Source organism: Ixodes scapularis, unplaced genomic scaffold (assembly GCF_016920785.2).
Source record: "Ixodes scapularis isolate PalLabHiFi unplaced genomic scaffold, ASM1692078v2 PGA_scaffold3__209_contigs__length_174095766, whole genome shotgun sequence".
NCBI classification, from domain to species: Eukaryota; Metazoa; Arthropoda; class Arachnida; order Ixodida; family Ixodidae; genus Ixodes; species Ixodes scapularis.
Window position 1 is genome coordinate 90,720,664 of NW_024609868.1, and position 14,320 is coordinate 90,734,983.

The window sequence follows — 14,320 nt, forward strand, 5'->3', positions numbered from 1 at the left end:
TTTGGACTCTCACGGCGACTATAGAGAAGGAAATGACGTCAACAATGGAGCAAACTCAGATTGGATGTTGATTTTATTTTCGTCTGTCAACATTCAATCTGCGTTTGTTGTGTCGTTGACGTTACTTCCCTCTCCCTAGTCGTCGTTGAAATCCAGAAGAAAAAAACGCAATAGGGCCCCTGGGGTCCTATGTTGCGCTTTTTGGACTCTCACGGCGACTATAGAGAAGGAAATGACGTCAACAATGGAGCAAACGCGGATTGGATGTTGATTTTATTTTCGTCTGTCAACATTCAATCTGCGTTTGTTGTGTCGTTGACGTTACTTCTCTCTCCCCAGTCGTCGTTGAAATCCAAAAGAAAAAAACGCAATAGGGCCCCTGGGGTCCTATGTTGCACTTTTTGGACTCTCATGGCGACTATAGAGAAGGAAATGACGTCAACAATGGAGCAAACGCAGATTGGATGTTGATTTTATTTTCGTCTGTCAACATTCAATCTGCGTTTGTTGTGTCGTTGACGTTACTTCCTTCTCCCTAGTCGTCGTGGAAATCCAAAAGAAAAAAACGCAATAGGGCCCCTGGGGTCCTATGTTGCGCTTTTTGGTCTCTCACGGCGACTATAGAGAAGGAAATGACGTCAACAATGGAGCAAACGCAGATTGGATGTTGATTTTATTTTCGTCTGTCAACATTCAATCTGCGTTTGTTGTGTCGTTGACGTTACTTCCCTCTCCCTAGTCGTCGTGGAAATCCAAAAGAAAAAAAACGCAATAGGGCCCCTGGGGTCCTATGTTGCGCTTTTTGGACTCTCACGGCGACTATAGAGAAGGAAATGACGTCAACAATGGAGCAAACGCAGATTGGATCTGATTTTATTTTCGTCTGTCAACATTCAATCTGCGTTTGTTGTGTCGTTGACGTTACTTCATTCTCCCTAGTCGTCGTGGAAATCCAAAAGAAAAAAACGCAATAGGGCCCCTGGGGTCCTATGTTGCGCTTTTTGGACTCTCACGGCGACTATAGAGAAGGAAATGACGTCAACAATGGAGCAAACGCAGATTGGATGTTGATTTTATTTTCGTCTGTCAACATTCAATCTGCGTTTGTTGTGTCGTTGACGTTACTTCCCTCTCCCTAGTCGTCGTGGAAATCCAAAAGAAAAAAACGCAATAGGGCCCCTGGGGTCCTATGTTGCGCTTTTTGGACTCTCACGGCGACTATAGAGAAGGAAATGACGTCAACAATGGAGCAAACGCAGATTGGATGTTGATTTTATTTTCGTCTGTCAACATTCAATCTGCGTTTGTTGTGTCGTTGACGTTACTTCCCTCTCCCTAGTCGTCGTGGAAATCCAAAAGAAAAAAACGCAATAGGGCCCCTGGGGTCCTATGTTGCGCTTTTTGGACTCTCACGGCGACTATAGAGAAGGAAATGACGTCAACAATGGAGCAAACGCAGATTGGATGTTGATTTTATTTTCGTCTGTCAACATTCAATCTGCGTTTGTTGTGTCGTTGACGTTACTTCCTTCTCCCTAGTCGTCGTGGAAATCCAAAAGAAAAAAACGCAATAGGGCCCCTGGGGTCCTATGTTGCGCTTTTTGGACTCTCACGGCGACTATAGAGAAGGAAATGACGTCAACAATGGAGCAAACGCAGATTGGATGTTGATTTTATTTTCGTCTGTCAACATTCAATCTGCGTTTGTTGTGTCGTTGACGTTACTTCCCTCTCCCTAGTCGTCGTGGAAATCCAAAAGAAAAAAACGCAATAGGGCCCCTGGGGTCCTATGTTGCGCTTTTTGGACTCTCACGGCGACTATAGAGAAGGAAATGACGTCAACAATGGAGCAAACGCAGATTGGATCTGATTTTATTTTCGTCTGTCAACATTCAATCTGCGTTTGTTGTGTCGTTGACGTTACTTCCTTCTCCCTAGTCGTCGTGGAAATCCAAAAGAAAAAAACGCAATAGGGCCCCTGGGGTCCTATGTTGCGCCTTTTGGACTCTCACGGCGACTATAGAGAAGGAAATGACGTCAACAATGGAGCAAACGCAGATTGGATGTTGATTTTATTTTCGTCTGTCAACATTCAATCTGCGTTTGTTGTGTCGTTGACGTTACTTCCCTCTCCCTAGTCGTCGTGGAAATCCAAAAGAAAAAAACGCAATAGGGCCCCTGGGGTCCTATGTTGCGCTTTTTGGACTCTCACGGCGACTATAGAGAAGGAAATGACGTCAACAATGGAGCAAACGCAGATTGGATGTTGATTTTATTTTCGTCTGTCAACATTCAATCTGCGTTTGTTGTGTCGTTGACGTTACTTCCCTCTCCCTAGTCGTCGTGGAAATCCAAAAGAAAAAAACGCAATAGGGCCCCTGGGGTCCTATGTTGCGCTTTTTGGACTCTCACGGCGACTATAGAGAAGGAAATGACGTCAACAATGGAGCAAACGCAGATTGGATCTGATTTTATTTTCGTCTGTCAACATTCAATCTGCGTTTGTTGTGTCGTTGACGTTACTTCCCTCTCCCTAGTCGTCGTGGAAATCCAAAAGAAAAAAACGCAATAGGGCCCCTGGGGTCCTATGTTGCGCTTTTTGGACTCTCACGGCGACTATAGAGAAGGAAATGACGTCAACAATGGAGCAAACGCAGATTGGATGTTGATTTTATTTTCGTCTGTCAACATTCAATCTGCGTTTGTTGTGTCGTTGACGTTACTTCCCTCTCCCTAGTCGTCGTGGAAATCCAAAAGAAAAAAACGCAATAGGGCCCCTGGGGTCCTATGTTGCGCTTTTTGGACTCTCACGGCGACTATAGAGAAGGAAATGACGTCAACAATGGAGCAAACGCAGATTGGATCTGATTTTATTTTCGTCTGTCAACATTCAATCTGCGTTTGTTGTGTCGTTGACGTTACTTCCTTCTCCCTAGTCGTCGTGGAAATCCAAAAGAAAAAAACGCAATAGGGCCCCTGGGGTCCTATGTTGCGCTTTTTGGACTCTCACGGCGACTATAGAGAAGGAAATGACGTCAACAATGGAGCAAACGCAGATTGGATGTTGATTTTATTTTCGTCTGTCAACATTCAATCTGCGTTTGTTGTGTCGTTGACGTTACTTCCCTCTCCCTAGTCGTCGTGGAAATCCAAAAGAAAAAAACGCAATAGGGCCCCTGGGGTCCTATGTTGCGCTTTTTGGACTCTCACGGCGACTATAGAGAAGGAAATGACGTCAACAATGGAGCAAACGCAGATTGGATGTTGATTTTATTTTCGTCTGTCAACATTCAATCTGCGTTTGTTGTGTCGTTGACGTTACTTCCCTCTCCCTAGTCGTCGTGGAAATCCAAAAGAAAAAAACGCAATAGGGCCCCTGGGGTCCTATGTTGCGCTTTTTGGACTCTCACGGCGACTATAGAGAAGGAAATGACGTCAACAATGGAGCAAACGCAGATTGGATCTGATTTTATTTTCGTCTGTCAACATTCAATCTGCGTTTGTTGTGTCGTTGACGTTACTTCCCTCTCCCTAGTCGTCGTGGAAATCCAAAAGAAAAAAACGCAATAGGGCCCCTGGGGTCCTATGTTGCGCTTTTTGGACTCTCACGGCGACTATAGAGAAGGAAATGACGTCAACAATGGAGCAAACGCAGATTGGATGTTGATTTTATTTTCGTCTGTCAACATTCAATCTGCGTTTGTTGTGTCGTTGACGTTACTTCCCTCTCCCTAGTCGTCGTGGAAATCCAAAAGAAAAAAACGCAATAGGGCCCCTGGGGTCCTATGTTGCGCTTTTTGGACTCTCACGGCGACTATAGAGAAGGAAATGACGTCAACAATGGAGCAAACGCAGATTGGATCTGATTTTATTTTCGTCTGTCAACATTCAATCTGCGTTTGTTGTGTCGTTGACGTTACTTCCTTCTCCCTAGTCGTCGTGGAAATCCAAAAGAAAAAAACGCAATAGGGCCCCTGGGGTCCTATGTTGCGCTTTTTGGACTCTCACGGCGACTATAGAGAAGGAAATGACGTCAACAATGGAGCAAACGCAGATTGGATGTTGATTTTATTTTCGTCTGTCAACATTCAATCTGCGTTTGTTGTGTCGTTGACGTTACTTCCCTCTCCCTAGTCGTCGTGGAAATCCAAAAGAAAAAAACGCAATAGGGCCCCTGGGGTCCTATGTTGCGCTTTTTGGACTCTCACGGCGACTATAGAGAAGGAAATGACGTCAACAATGGAGCAAACGCAGATTGGATCTGATTTTATTTTCGTCTGTCAACATTCAATCTGCGTTTGTTGTGTCGTTGACGTTACTTCCTTCTCCCTAGTCGTCGTGGAAATCCAAAAGAAAAAAACGCAATAGGGCCCCTGGGGTCCTATGTTGCGCTTTTTGGACTCTCACGGCGACTATAGAGAAGGAAATGACGTCAACAATGGAGCAAACGCAGATTGGATGTTGATTTTATTTTCGTCTGTCAACATTCAATCTGCGTTTGTTGTGTCGTTGACGTTACTTCCTTCTCCCTAGTCGTCGTGGAAATCCAAAAGAAAAAAACGCAATAGGGCCCCTGGGGTCCTATGTTGCGCTTTTTGGACTCTCACGGCGACTATAGAGAAGGAAATGACGTCAACAATGGAGCAAACGCAGATTGGATGTTGATTTTATTTTCGTCTGTCAACATTCAATCTGCGTTTGTTGTGTCGTTGACGTTACTTCCCTCTCCCTAGTCGTCGTGGAAATCCAAAAGAAAAAAACGCAATAGGGCCCCTGGGATCCTATGTTGCGCTTTTTGGACTCTCACGGCGACTATAGAGAAGGAAATGACGTCAACAATGGAGCAAACGCAGATTGGATGTTGATTTTATTTTCGTCTGTCAACATTCAATCTGCGTTTGTTGTGTCGTTGACGTTACTTCTCTCTCCCCAGTCGTCGTTGAAATCCAAAAAAAAAACGCAATAGGGGGTCTGGGGTCCTATGTTGCGCTTTTTGGACTCTCACGGCGACTATAGAGAAGGAAATGACGTCAACAATGGAGCAAACGCAGATTGGATGTTGATTTTATTTTCGTCTGTCAACATTCAATCTGCGTTTGTTGTGTCGTTGACGTTACATCTCTCTCCCCAGTCGTCGTTGAAATCCAAAAAAAAAACGCAATAGGGCCCCTGGGGTCCTATGTTGCGCTTTTTGGACTCTCACGGCGACTATAGAGAAGGAAATGACGTCAACAATGGAGCAAACGCAGATTGGATGTTGATTTTATTTTCGTCTGTCAACATTCAATCTGCGTTTGTTGTGTCGTTGACGTTACTTCCTTCTCCCTAGTCGTCGTGGAAATCCAAAAGAAAAAAACGCAATAGGGCCCCTGGGGTCCTATGTTGCGCTTTTTGGACTCTCACGGCGACTATAGAGAAGGAAATGACGTCAACAATGGAGCAAACGCAGATTGGATGTTGATTTTATTTTCGTCTGTCAACATTCAATCTGCGTTTGTTGTGTCGTTGACGTTACTTCTCTCTCCCCAGTCGTCGTTGAAATCCAAAAAAAAAAACGCAATAGGGCCCCTGGGGTCCTATGTTGCGCTTTTTGGACTCTCACGGCGACTATAGAGAAGGAAATGACGTCAACAATGGAGCAAACGCAGGTTGGATGTTGATTTTATTTTCGTCTGTCAACATTCAATCTGCGTTTGTTGTGTCGTTGACGTTACTTCCTTCTCCCTAGTCGTCGTGGAAATCCAAAAGAAAAAAACGCAATAGGGCCCCTGGGGTCCTATGTTGCGCTTTTTGGACTCTCACGGCGACTATAGAGAAGGAAATGACGTCAACAATGGAGCAAACGCAGATTGGATGTTGATTTTATTTTCGTCTGTCAACATTCAATCTGCGTTTGTTGTGTCGTTGACGTTACTTCCCTCTCCCTAGTCGTCGTGGAAATCCAAAAGAAAAAAACGCAATAGGGCCCCTGGGGTCCTATGTTGCGCTTTTTGGACTCTCACGGCGACTATAGAGAAGGAAATGACGTCAACAATGGAGCAAAGGCAGATTGGATGTTGATTTTATTTTCGTCTGTCAACATTCAATCTGCGTTTGTTGTGTCGTTGACGTTACTTCCCTCTCCCCAGTCGTCGTTGAAATCCAAAAGAAAAAAACGCAATAGGGCCCCTGGGGTCCTATGTTGCGCTTTTTGGACTCTCAAGGCGACTATAGAGAAGGAAATGACGTCAACAATGGAGCAAACGCAGATTGGATGTTGATTTTATTTTCGTCTGTCAACATTCAATCTGCGTTTGTTGTGTCGTTGACGTTACTTCCCTCTCCCCAGTCGTCGTTGAAATCCAAAAGAAAAAAACGCAATAGGGCCCCTGGGGTCCTATGTTGCGCTTTTTGGACTCTCACGGCGACTATAGAGAAGGAAATGACGTCAACAATGGAGCAAACGCAGATTGGATGTTGATTTTATTTTCGTCTGTCAACATTCAATCTGCGTTTGTTGTGTCGTTGACGTTACTTCCTTCTCCCTAGTCGTCGTGGAAATCCAAAAGAAAAAAACGCAATAGGGCCCCTGGGGTCCTATGTTGCGCTTTTTGGACTCTCACGGCGACTATAGAGAAGGAAATGACGTCAACAACGGAGCAAACGCAGATTGGATGTTGATTTTATTTTCGTCTGTCAACATTCAATCTGCGTTTGTTGTGTCGTTGACGTTACTTCCCTCTCCCCAGTCGTCGTTGAAATCCAAAAGAAAAAAACGCAATAGGGCCCCTGGGGTCCTATGTTGCGCTTTTTGGACTCTCACGGCGACTATAGAGAAGGAAATGACGTCAACAATGGAGCAAACGCAGATTGGATGTTGATTTTATTTTCGTCTGTCAACATTCAATCTGCGTTTGTTGTGTCGTTGACGTTACTTCCCTCTCCCCAGTCGTCGTTGAAATCCAAAAGAAAAAAACGCAATAGGGCCCCTGGGGTCCTATGTTGCGCTTTTTGGACTCTCAAGGCGACTATAGAGAAGGAAATGACGTCAACAATGGAGCAAACGCAGATTGGATGTTGATTTTATTTTCGTCTGTCAACATTCAATCTGCGTTTGTTGTGTCGTTGACGTTACTTCCCTCTCCCCAGTCGTCGTTGAAATCCAAAAGAAAAAAACGCAATAGGGCCCCTGGGGTCCTATGTTGCGCTTTTTGGACTCTCACGGCGACTATAGAGAAGGAAATGACGTCAACAATGGAGCAAAGGCAGATTGGATGTTGATTTTATTTTCGTCTGTCAACATTCAATCTGCGTTTGTTGTGTCGTTGACGTTACTTCCCTCTCCCCAGTCGTCGTTGAAATCCAAAAGAAAAAAACGCAATAGGGCCCCTGGGGTCCTATGTTGCGCTTTTTGGACTCTCAAGGCGACTATAGAGAAGGAAATGACGTCAACAATGGAGCAAACGCAGATTGGATGTTGATTTTATTTTCGTCTGTCAACATTCAATCTGCGTTTGTTGTGTCGTTGACGTTACTTCCCTCTCCCCAGTCGTCGTTGAAATCCAAAAGAAAAAAACGCAATAGGGCCCCTGGGGTCCTATGTTGCGCTTTTTGGACTCTCACGGCGACTATAGAGAAGGAAATGACGTCAACAATGGAGCAAACGCAGATTGGATGTTGATTTTATTTTCGTCTGTCAACATTCAATCTGCGTTTGTTGTGTCGTTGACGTTACTTCCCTCTCCCCAGTCGTCGTTGAAATCCAAAAGAAAAAAACGCAATAGGGCCCCTGGGGTCCTATGTTGCGCTTTTTGGACTCTCACGGCGACTATAGAGAAGGAAATGACGTCAACAATGGAGCAAACGCAGATTGGATGTTGATTTTATTTTCGTCTGTCAACATTCAATCTGCGTTTGTTGTGTCGTTGACGTTACTTCCCTCTCCCCAGTCGTCGTTGAAATCCAAAAGAAAAAAACGCAATAGGGCCCCTGGGGTCCTATGTTGCGCTTTTTGGACTCTCACGGCGACTATAGAGAAGGAAATGACGTCAACAATGGAGCAAACGCAGATTGGATGTTGATTTTATTTTCGTCTGTCAACATTCAATCTGCGTTTGTTGTGTCGTTGACGTTACTTCCCTCTCCCCAGTCGTCGTTGAAATCCAAAAGAAAAAAACGCAATAGGGCCCCTGGGGTCCTATGTTGCGCTTTTTGGACTCTCACGGCGACTATAGAGAAGGAAATGACGTCAACAATGGAGCAAACGCAGATTGGATGTTGATTTTATTTTCGTCTGTCAACATTCAATCTGCGTTTGTTGTGTCGTTGACGTTACTTCCCTCTCCCCAGTCGTCGTTGAAATCCAAAAGAAAAAAACGCAATAGGGCCCCTGGGGTCCTATGTTGCGCTTTTTGGACTCTCACGGCGACTATAGAGAAGGAAATGACGTCAACAATGGAGCAAACGCAGATTGGATGTTGATTTTATTTTCGTCTGTCAACATTCAATCTGCGTTTGTTGTGTCGTTGACGTTACTTCCCTCTCCCCAGTCGTCGTTGAAATCCAAAAGAAAAAAACGCAATAGGGCCCCTGGGGTCCTATGTTGCGCTTTTTGGACTCTCACGGCGACTATAGAGAAGGAAATGACGTCAACAATGGAGCAAACGCAGATTGGATGTTGATTTTATTTTCGTCTGTCAACATTCAATCTGCGTTTGTTGTGTCGTTGACGTTACTTCCCTCTCCCCAGTCGTCGTTGAAATCCAAAAGAAAAAAACGCAATAGGGCCCCTGGGGTCCTATGTTGCGCTTTTTGGACTCTCACGGCGACTATAGAGAAGGAAATGACGTCAACAATGGAGCAAACGCAGATTGGATGTTGATTTTATTTTCGTCTGTCAACATTCAATCTGCGTTTGTTGTGTCGTTGACGTTACTTCCTTCTCCCCAGTCGTCGTTGAAATCCAAAAGAAAAAAACGCAATAGGGCCTCTGGGGTCCTATGTTGCGCTTTTTGGACTCTCACGGCGACTATAGAGAAGGAAATGACGTCAACAATGGAGCAAACGCAGATTGGATGTTGATTTTATTTTCGTCTGTCAACATTCAATCTGCGTTTGTTGTGTCGTTGACGTTACTTCCCTCTCCCCAGTCGTCGTTGAAATCCAAAAGAAAAAAACGCAATAGGGCCCCTGGGGTCCTATGTTGCGCTTTTTGGACTCTCACGGCGACTATAGAGAAGGAAATGACGTCAACAATGGAGCAAACGCAGATTGGATGTTGATTTTATTTTCGTCTGTCAACATTCAATCTGCGTTTGTTGTGTCGTTGACGTTACTTCCCTCTCCCCAGTCGTCGTTGAAATCCAAAAGAAAAAAACGCAATAGGGCCCCTGGGGTCCTATGTTGCGCTTTTTGGACTCTCACGGCGACTATAGAGAAGGAAATGACGTCAACAATGGAGCAAACGCAGATTGGATGTTGATTTTATTTTCGTCTGTCAACATTCAATCTGCGTTTGTTGTGTCGTTGACGTTACTTCCCTCTCCCCAGTCGTCGTTGAAATCCAAAAGAAAAAAACGCAATAGGGCCCCTGGGGTCCTATGTTGCGCTTTTTGGACTCTCACGGCGACTATAGAGAAGGAAATGACGTCAACAATGGAGCAAACGCAGATTGGATGTTGATTTTATTTTCGTCTGTCAACATTCAATCTGCGTTTGTTGTGTCGTTGACGTTACTTCCCTCTCCCTAGTCGTCGTTGAAATCCAAAAGAAAAAAACGCAATAGGGCCCCTGGGGTCCTATGTTGCGCTTTTTGGACTCTCACGGCGACTATAGAGAAGGAAATGACGTCAACAATGGAGCAAACGCAGATTGGATGTTGATTTTATTTTCGTCTGTCAACATTCAATCTGCGTTTGTTGTGTCGTTGACGTTACTTCCCTCTCCCCAGTCGTCGTTGAAATCCAAAAGAAAAAAACGCAATAGGGCCCCTGGGGTCCTATGTTGCGCTTTTTGGACTCTCACGGCGACTATAGAGAAGGAAATGACGTCAACAATGGAGCAAACGCAGATTGGATGTTGATTTTATTTTCGTCTGTCAACATTCAATCTGCGTTTGTTGTGTCGTTGACGTTACTTCCCTCTCCCCAGTCGTCGTTGAAATCCAAAAGAAAAAAACGCAATAGGGCCCCTGGGGTCCTATGTTGCGCTTTTTGGACTCTCACGGCGACTATAGAGAAGGAAATGACGTCAACAATGGAGCAAACGCAGATTGGATGTTGATTTCATTTTCGTCTGTCAACATTCAATCTGCGTTTGTTGTGTCGTTGACGTTACTTCCCTCTCCCTAGTCGTCGTGGAAATCCATAAGAAAAAAACGCAATAGGGCCCCTGGGGTCCTATGTTGCGCTTTTTGGACTCTCACGGCGACTATAGAGAAGGAAATGACGTCAACAATGGAGCAAACGCAGATTGGATGTTGATTTTATTTTCGTCTGTCAACATTCAATCTGCGTTTGTTGTGTCGTTGACGTTACTTCCCTCTCCCTAGTCGTCGTGGAAATCCATAAGAAAAAAACGCAATAGGGCCCCTGGGGTCCTATGTTGCGCTTTTTGGACTCTCACGGCGACTATAGAGAAGGAAATGACGTCAACAATGGAGCAAACGCAGATTGGATGTTGATTTTATTTTCGTCTGTCAACATTCAATCTGCGTTTGTTGTGTCGTTGACGTTACTTCCCTCTCCCTAGTCGTCGTGGAAATCCAAAAGAAAAAAACGCAATAGGGCCCCTGGGGTCCTGTGTTGCGCTTTTTGGACTCTCACGGCGACTATAGAGAAGGAAATGATGTCAACAATGGAGCAAACGCAGATTGGATGTTGATTTTATTTTCGTCTGTCAACATTCAATCTGCGTTTGTTGTGTCGTTGACGTTACTTCCCTCTCCCCAGTCGTCGTTGAAATCCATAAGAAAAAAACGCAATAGGGCCCCTGGGGTCCTATGTTGCGCTTTTTGGACTCTCACGGCGACTATAGAGAAGGAAATGACGTCAACAATGGAGCAAACGCAGATTGGATGTTGATTTTATTTTCGTCTGTCAACATTCAATCTGCGTTTGTTGTGTCGTTGACGTTACTTCCCTCTCCCTAGTCGTCGTGGAAATCCAAAAGAAAAAAACGCAATAGGGCCCCTGGGGTCCTGTGTTGCGCTTTTTGGACTCTCACGGCGACTATAGAGAAGGAAATGATGTCAACAATGGAGCAAACGCAGATTGGATGTTGATTTTATTTTCGTCTGTCAACATTCAATCTGCGTTTGTTGTGTCGTTGACGTTACTTCCCTCTCCCTAGTCGTCGTGGAAATCCAAAAGAAAAAAACGCAATAGGGCCCCTGGGGTCCTATGTTGCGCTTTTTGGACTCTCACGGCGACTATAGAGAAGGAAATGACGTCAACAATGGAGCAAACGCAGATTGGATGTTGATTTTATTTTCGTCTGTCAACATTCAATCTGCGTTTGTTGTGTCGTTGACGTTACTTCCCTCTCCCTAGTCGTCGTGGAAATCCAAAAGAAAAAAACGCAATAGGGCCCCTGGGGTCCTGTGTTGCGCTTTTTGGACTCTCACGGCGACTATAGAGAAGGAAATGATGTCAACAATGGAGCAAACGCAGATTGGATGTTGATTTTATTTTCGTCTGTCAACATTCAATCTGCGTTTGTTGTGTCGTTGACGTTACTTCCCTCTCCCTAGTCGTCGTGGAAATCCAAAAGAAAAAAACGCAATAGGGCCCCTGGGGTCCTTTGTTGCGCTTTTTGGACTCTCACGGCGACTATAGAGAAGGAAATGACGTCAACAATGGAGCAAACGCAGATTGGATGTTGATTTTATTTTCGTCTGTCAACATTCAATCTGCGTTTGTTGTGTCGTTGACGTTACTTCCCTCTCCCTAGTCGTCGTGGAAATCCAAAAGAAAAAAACGCAATAGGGCCCCTGGGGTCCTGTGTTGCGCTTTTTGGACTCTCACGGCGACTATAGAGAAGGAAATGATGTCAACAATGGAGCAAACGCAGATTGGATGTTGATTTTATTTTCGTCTGTCAACATTCAATCTGCGTTTGTTGTGTCGTTGACGTTACTTCCCTCTCCCTAGTCGTCGTGGAAATCCAAAAGAAAAAAACGCAATAGGGCCCCTGGGGTCCTGTGTTGCGCTTTTTGGACTCTCACGGCGACTATAGAGAAGGAAATGACGTCAACAATGGAGCAAACGCAGATTGGATGTTGATTTTATTTTCGTCTGTCAACATTCAATCTGCGTTTGTTGTGTCGTTGACGTTACTTCCCTCTCCCCAGTCGTCGTTGAAATCCAAAAGAAAAAAACGCAATAGGGCCCCTGGGGTCCTATGTTGCGCTTTTTGGACTCTCACGGCGACTATAGAGAAGGAAATGACGTCAACAATGGAGCAAACGCAGATTGGATGTTGATTTTATTTTCGTCTGTCAACATTCAATCTGCGTTTGTTGTGTCGTTGACGTTACTTCCCTCTCCCCAGTCGTCGTTGAAATCCAAAAGAAAAAAACGCAATAGGGCCCCTGGGGTCCTATGTTGCGCTTTTTGGACTCTCACGGCGACTATAGAGAAGGAAATGACGTCAACAATGGAGCAAACGCAGATTGGATGTTGATTTTATTTTCGTCTGTCAACATTCAATCTGCGTTTGTTGTGTCGTTGACGTTACTTCCCTCTCCCTAGTCGTCGTGGAAATCCATAAGAAAAAAACGCAATAGGGCCCCTGGGGTCCTATGTTGCGCTTTTTGGACTCTCACGGCGACTATAGAGAAGGAAATGACGTCAACAATGGAGCAAACGCAGATTGGATGTTGATTTTATTTTCGTCTGTCAACATTCAATCTGCGTTTGTTGTGTCGTTGACGTTACTTCCCTCTCCCTAGTCGTCGTGGAAATCCATAAGAAAAAAACGCAATAGGGCCCCTGGGGTCCTATGTTGCGCTTTTTGGACTCTCACGGCGACTATAGAGAAGGAAATGACGTCAACAATGGAGCAAACGCAGATTGGATGTTGATTTTATTTTCGTCTGTCAACATTCAATCTGCGTTTGTTGTGTCGTTGACGTTACTTCCCTCTCCCTAGTCGTCGTGGAAATCCAAAAGAAAAAAACGCAATAGGGCCCCTGGGGTCCTGTGTTGCGCTTTTTGGACTCTCACGGCGACTATAGAGAAGGAAATGATGTCAACAATGGAGCAAACGCAGATTGGATGTTGATTTTATTTTCGTCTGTCAACATTCAATCTGCGTTTGTTGTGTCGTTGACGTTACTTCCTTCTCCCTAGTCGTCGTGGAAATCCAAAAGAAAAAAACGCAATAGGGCCCCTGGGGTCCTATGTTGCGCTTTTTGGACTCTCACGGCGACTATAGAGAAGGAAATGACGTCAACAATGGAGCAAACGCAGATTGGATGTTGATTTTATTTTCGCTGTCAACATTCAATCTGCGTTTGTTGTGTCGTTGACGTTACTTCCCTCTCCCCAGTCGTCGTTGAAATCCAAAAGAAAAAAACGCAATAGGGCCCCTGGGGTCCTATGTTGCGCTTTTTGGACTCTCACGGCGACTATAGAGAAGGAAATGACGTCAACAATGGAGCAAACGCAGATTGGATGTTGATTTTATTTTCGTCTGTCAACATTCAATCTGCGTTTGTTGTGTCGTTGACGTTACTTCCTTCTCCCTAGTCGTCGTGGAAATCCAAAAGAAAAAAACGCAATAGGGCCCCTGGGGTCCTATGTTGCGCTTTTTGGACTCTCACGGCGACTATAGAGAAGGAAATGACGTCAACAATGGAGCAAACGCAGATTGGATGTTGATTTTATTTTCGTCTGTCAACATTCAATCTGCGTTTGTTGTGTCGTTGACGTTACTTCCCTCTCCCCAGTCGTCGTTGAAATCCAAAAGAAAAAAACGCAATAGGGCCCCTGGGGTCCTATGTTGCGCTTTTTGGACTCTCACGGCGACTATAGAGAAGGAAATGACGTCAACAATGGAGCAAACGCAGATTGGATGTTGATTTTATTTTCGTCTGTCAACATTCAATCTGCGTTTGTTGTGTCGTTGACGTTACTTCCCTCTCCCCAGTCGTCGTTGAAATCCAAAAGAAAAAAACGCAATAGGGCCCCTGGGGTCCTATGTTGCGCTTTTTGGACTCTCACGGCGACTATAGAGAAGGAAATGACGTCAACAATGGAGCAAACGCAGATTGGATGTTGATTTTATTTTCGTCTGTCAACATTCAATCTGCGTTTGTTGTGTCGTTGACGTTACTTCCTTC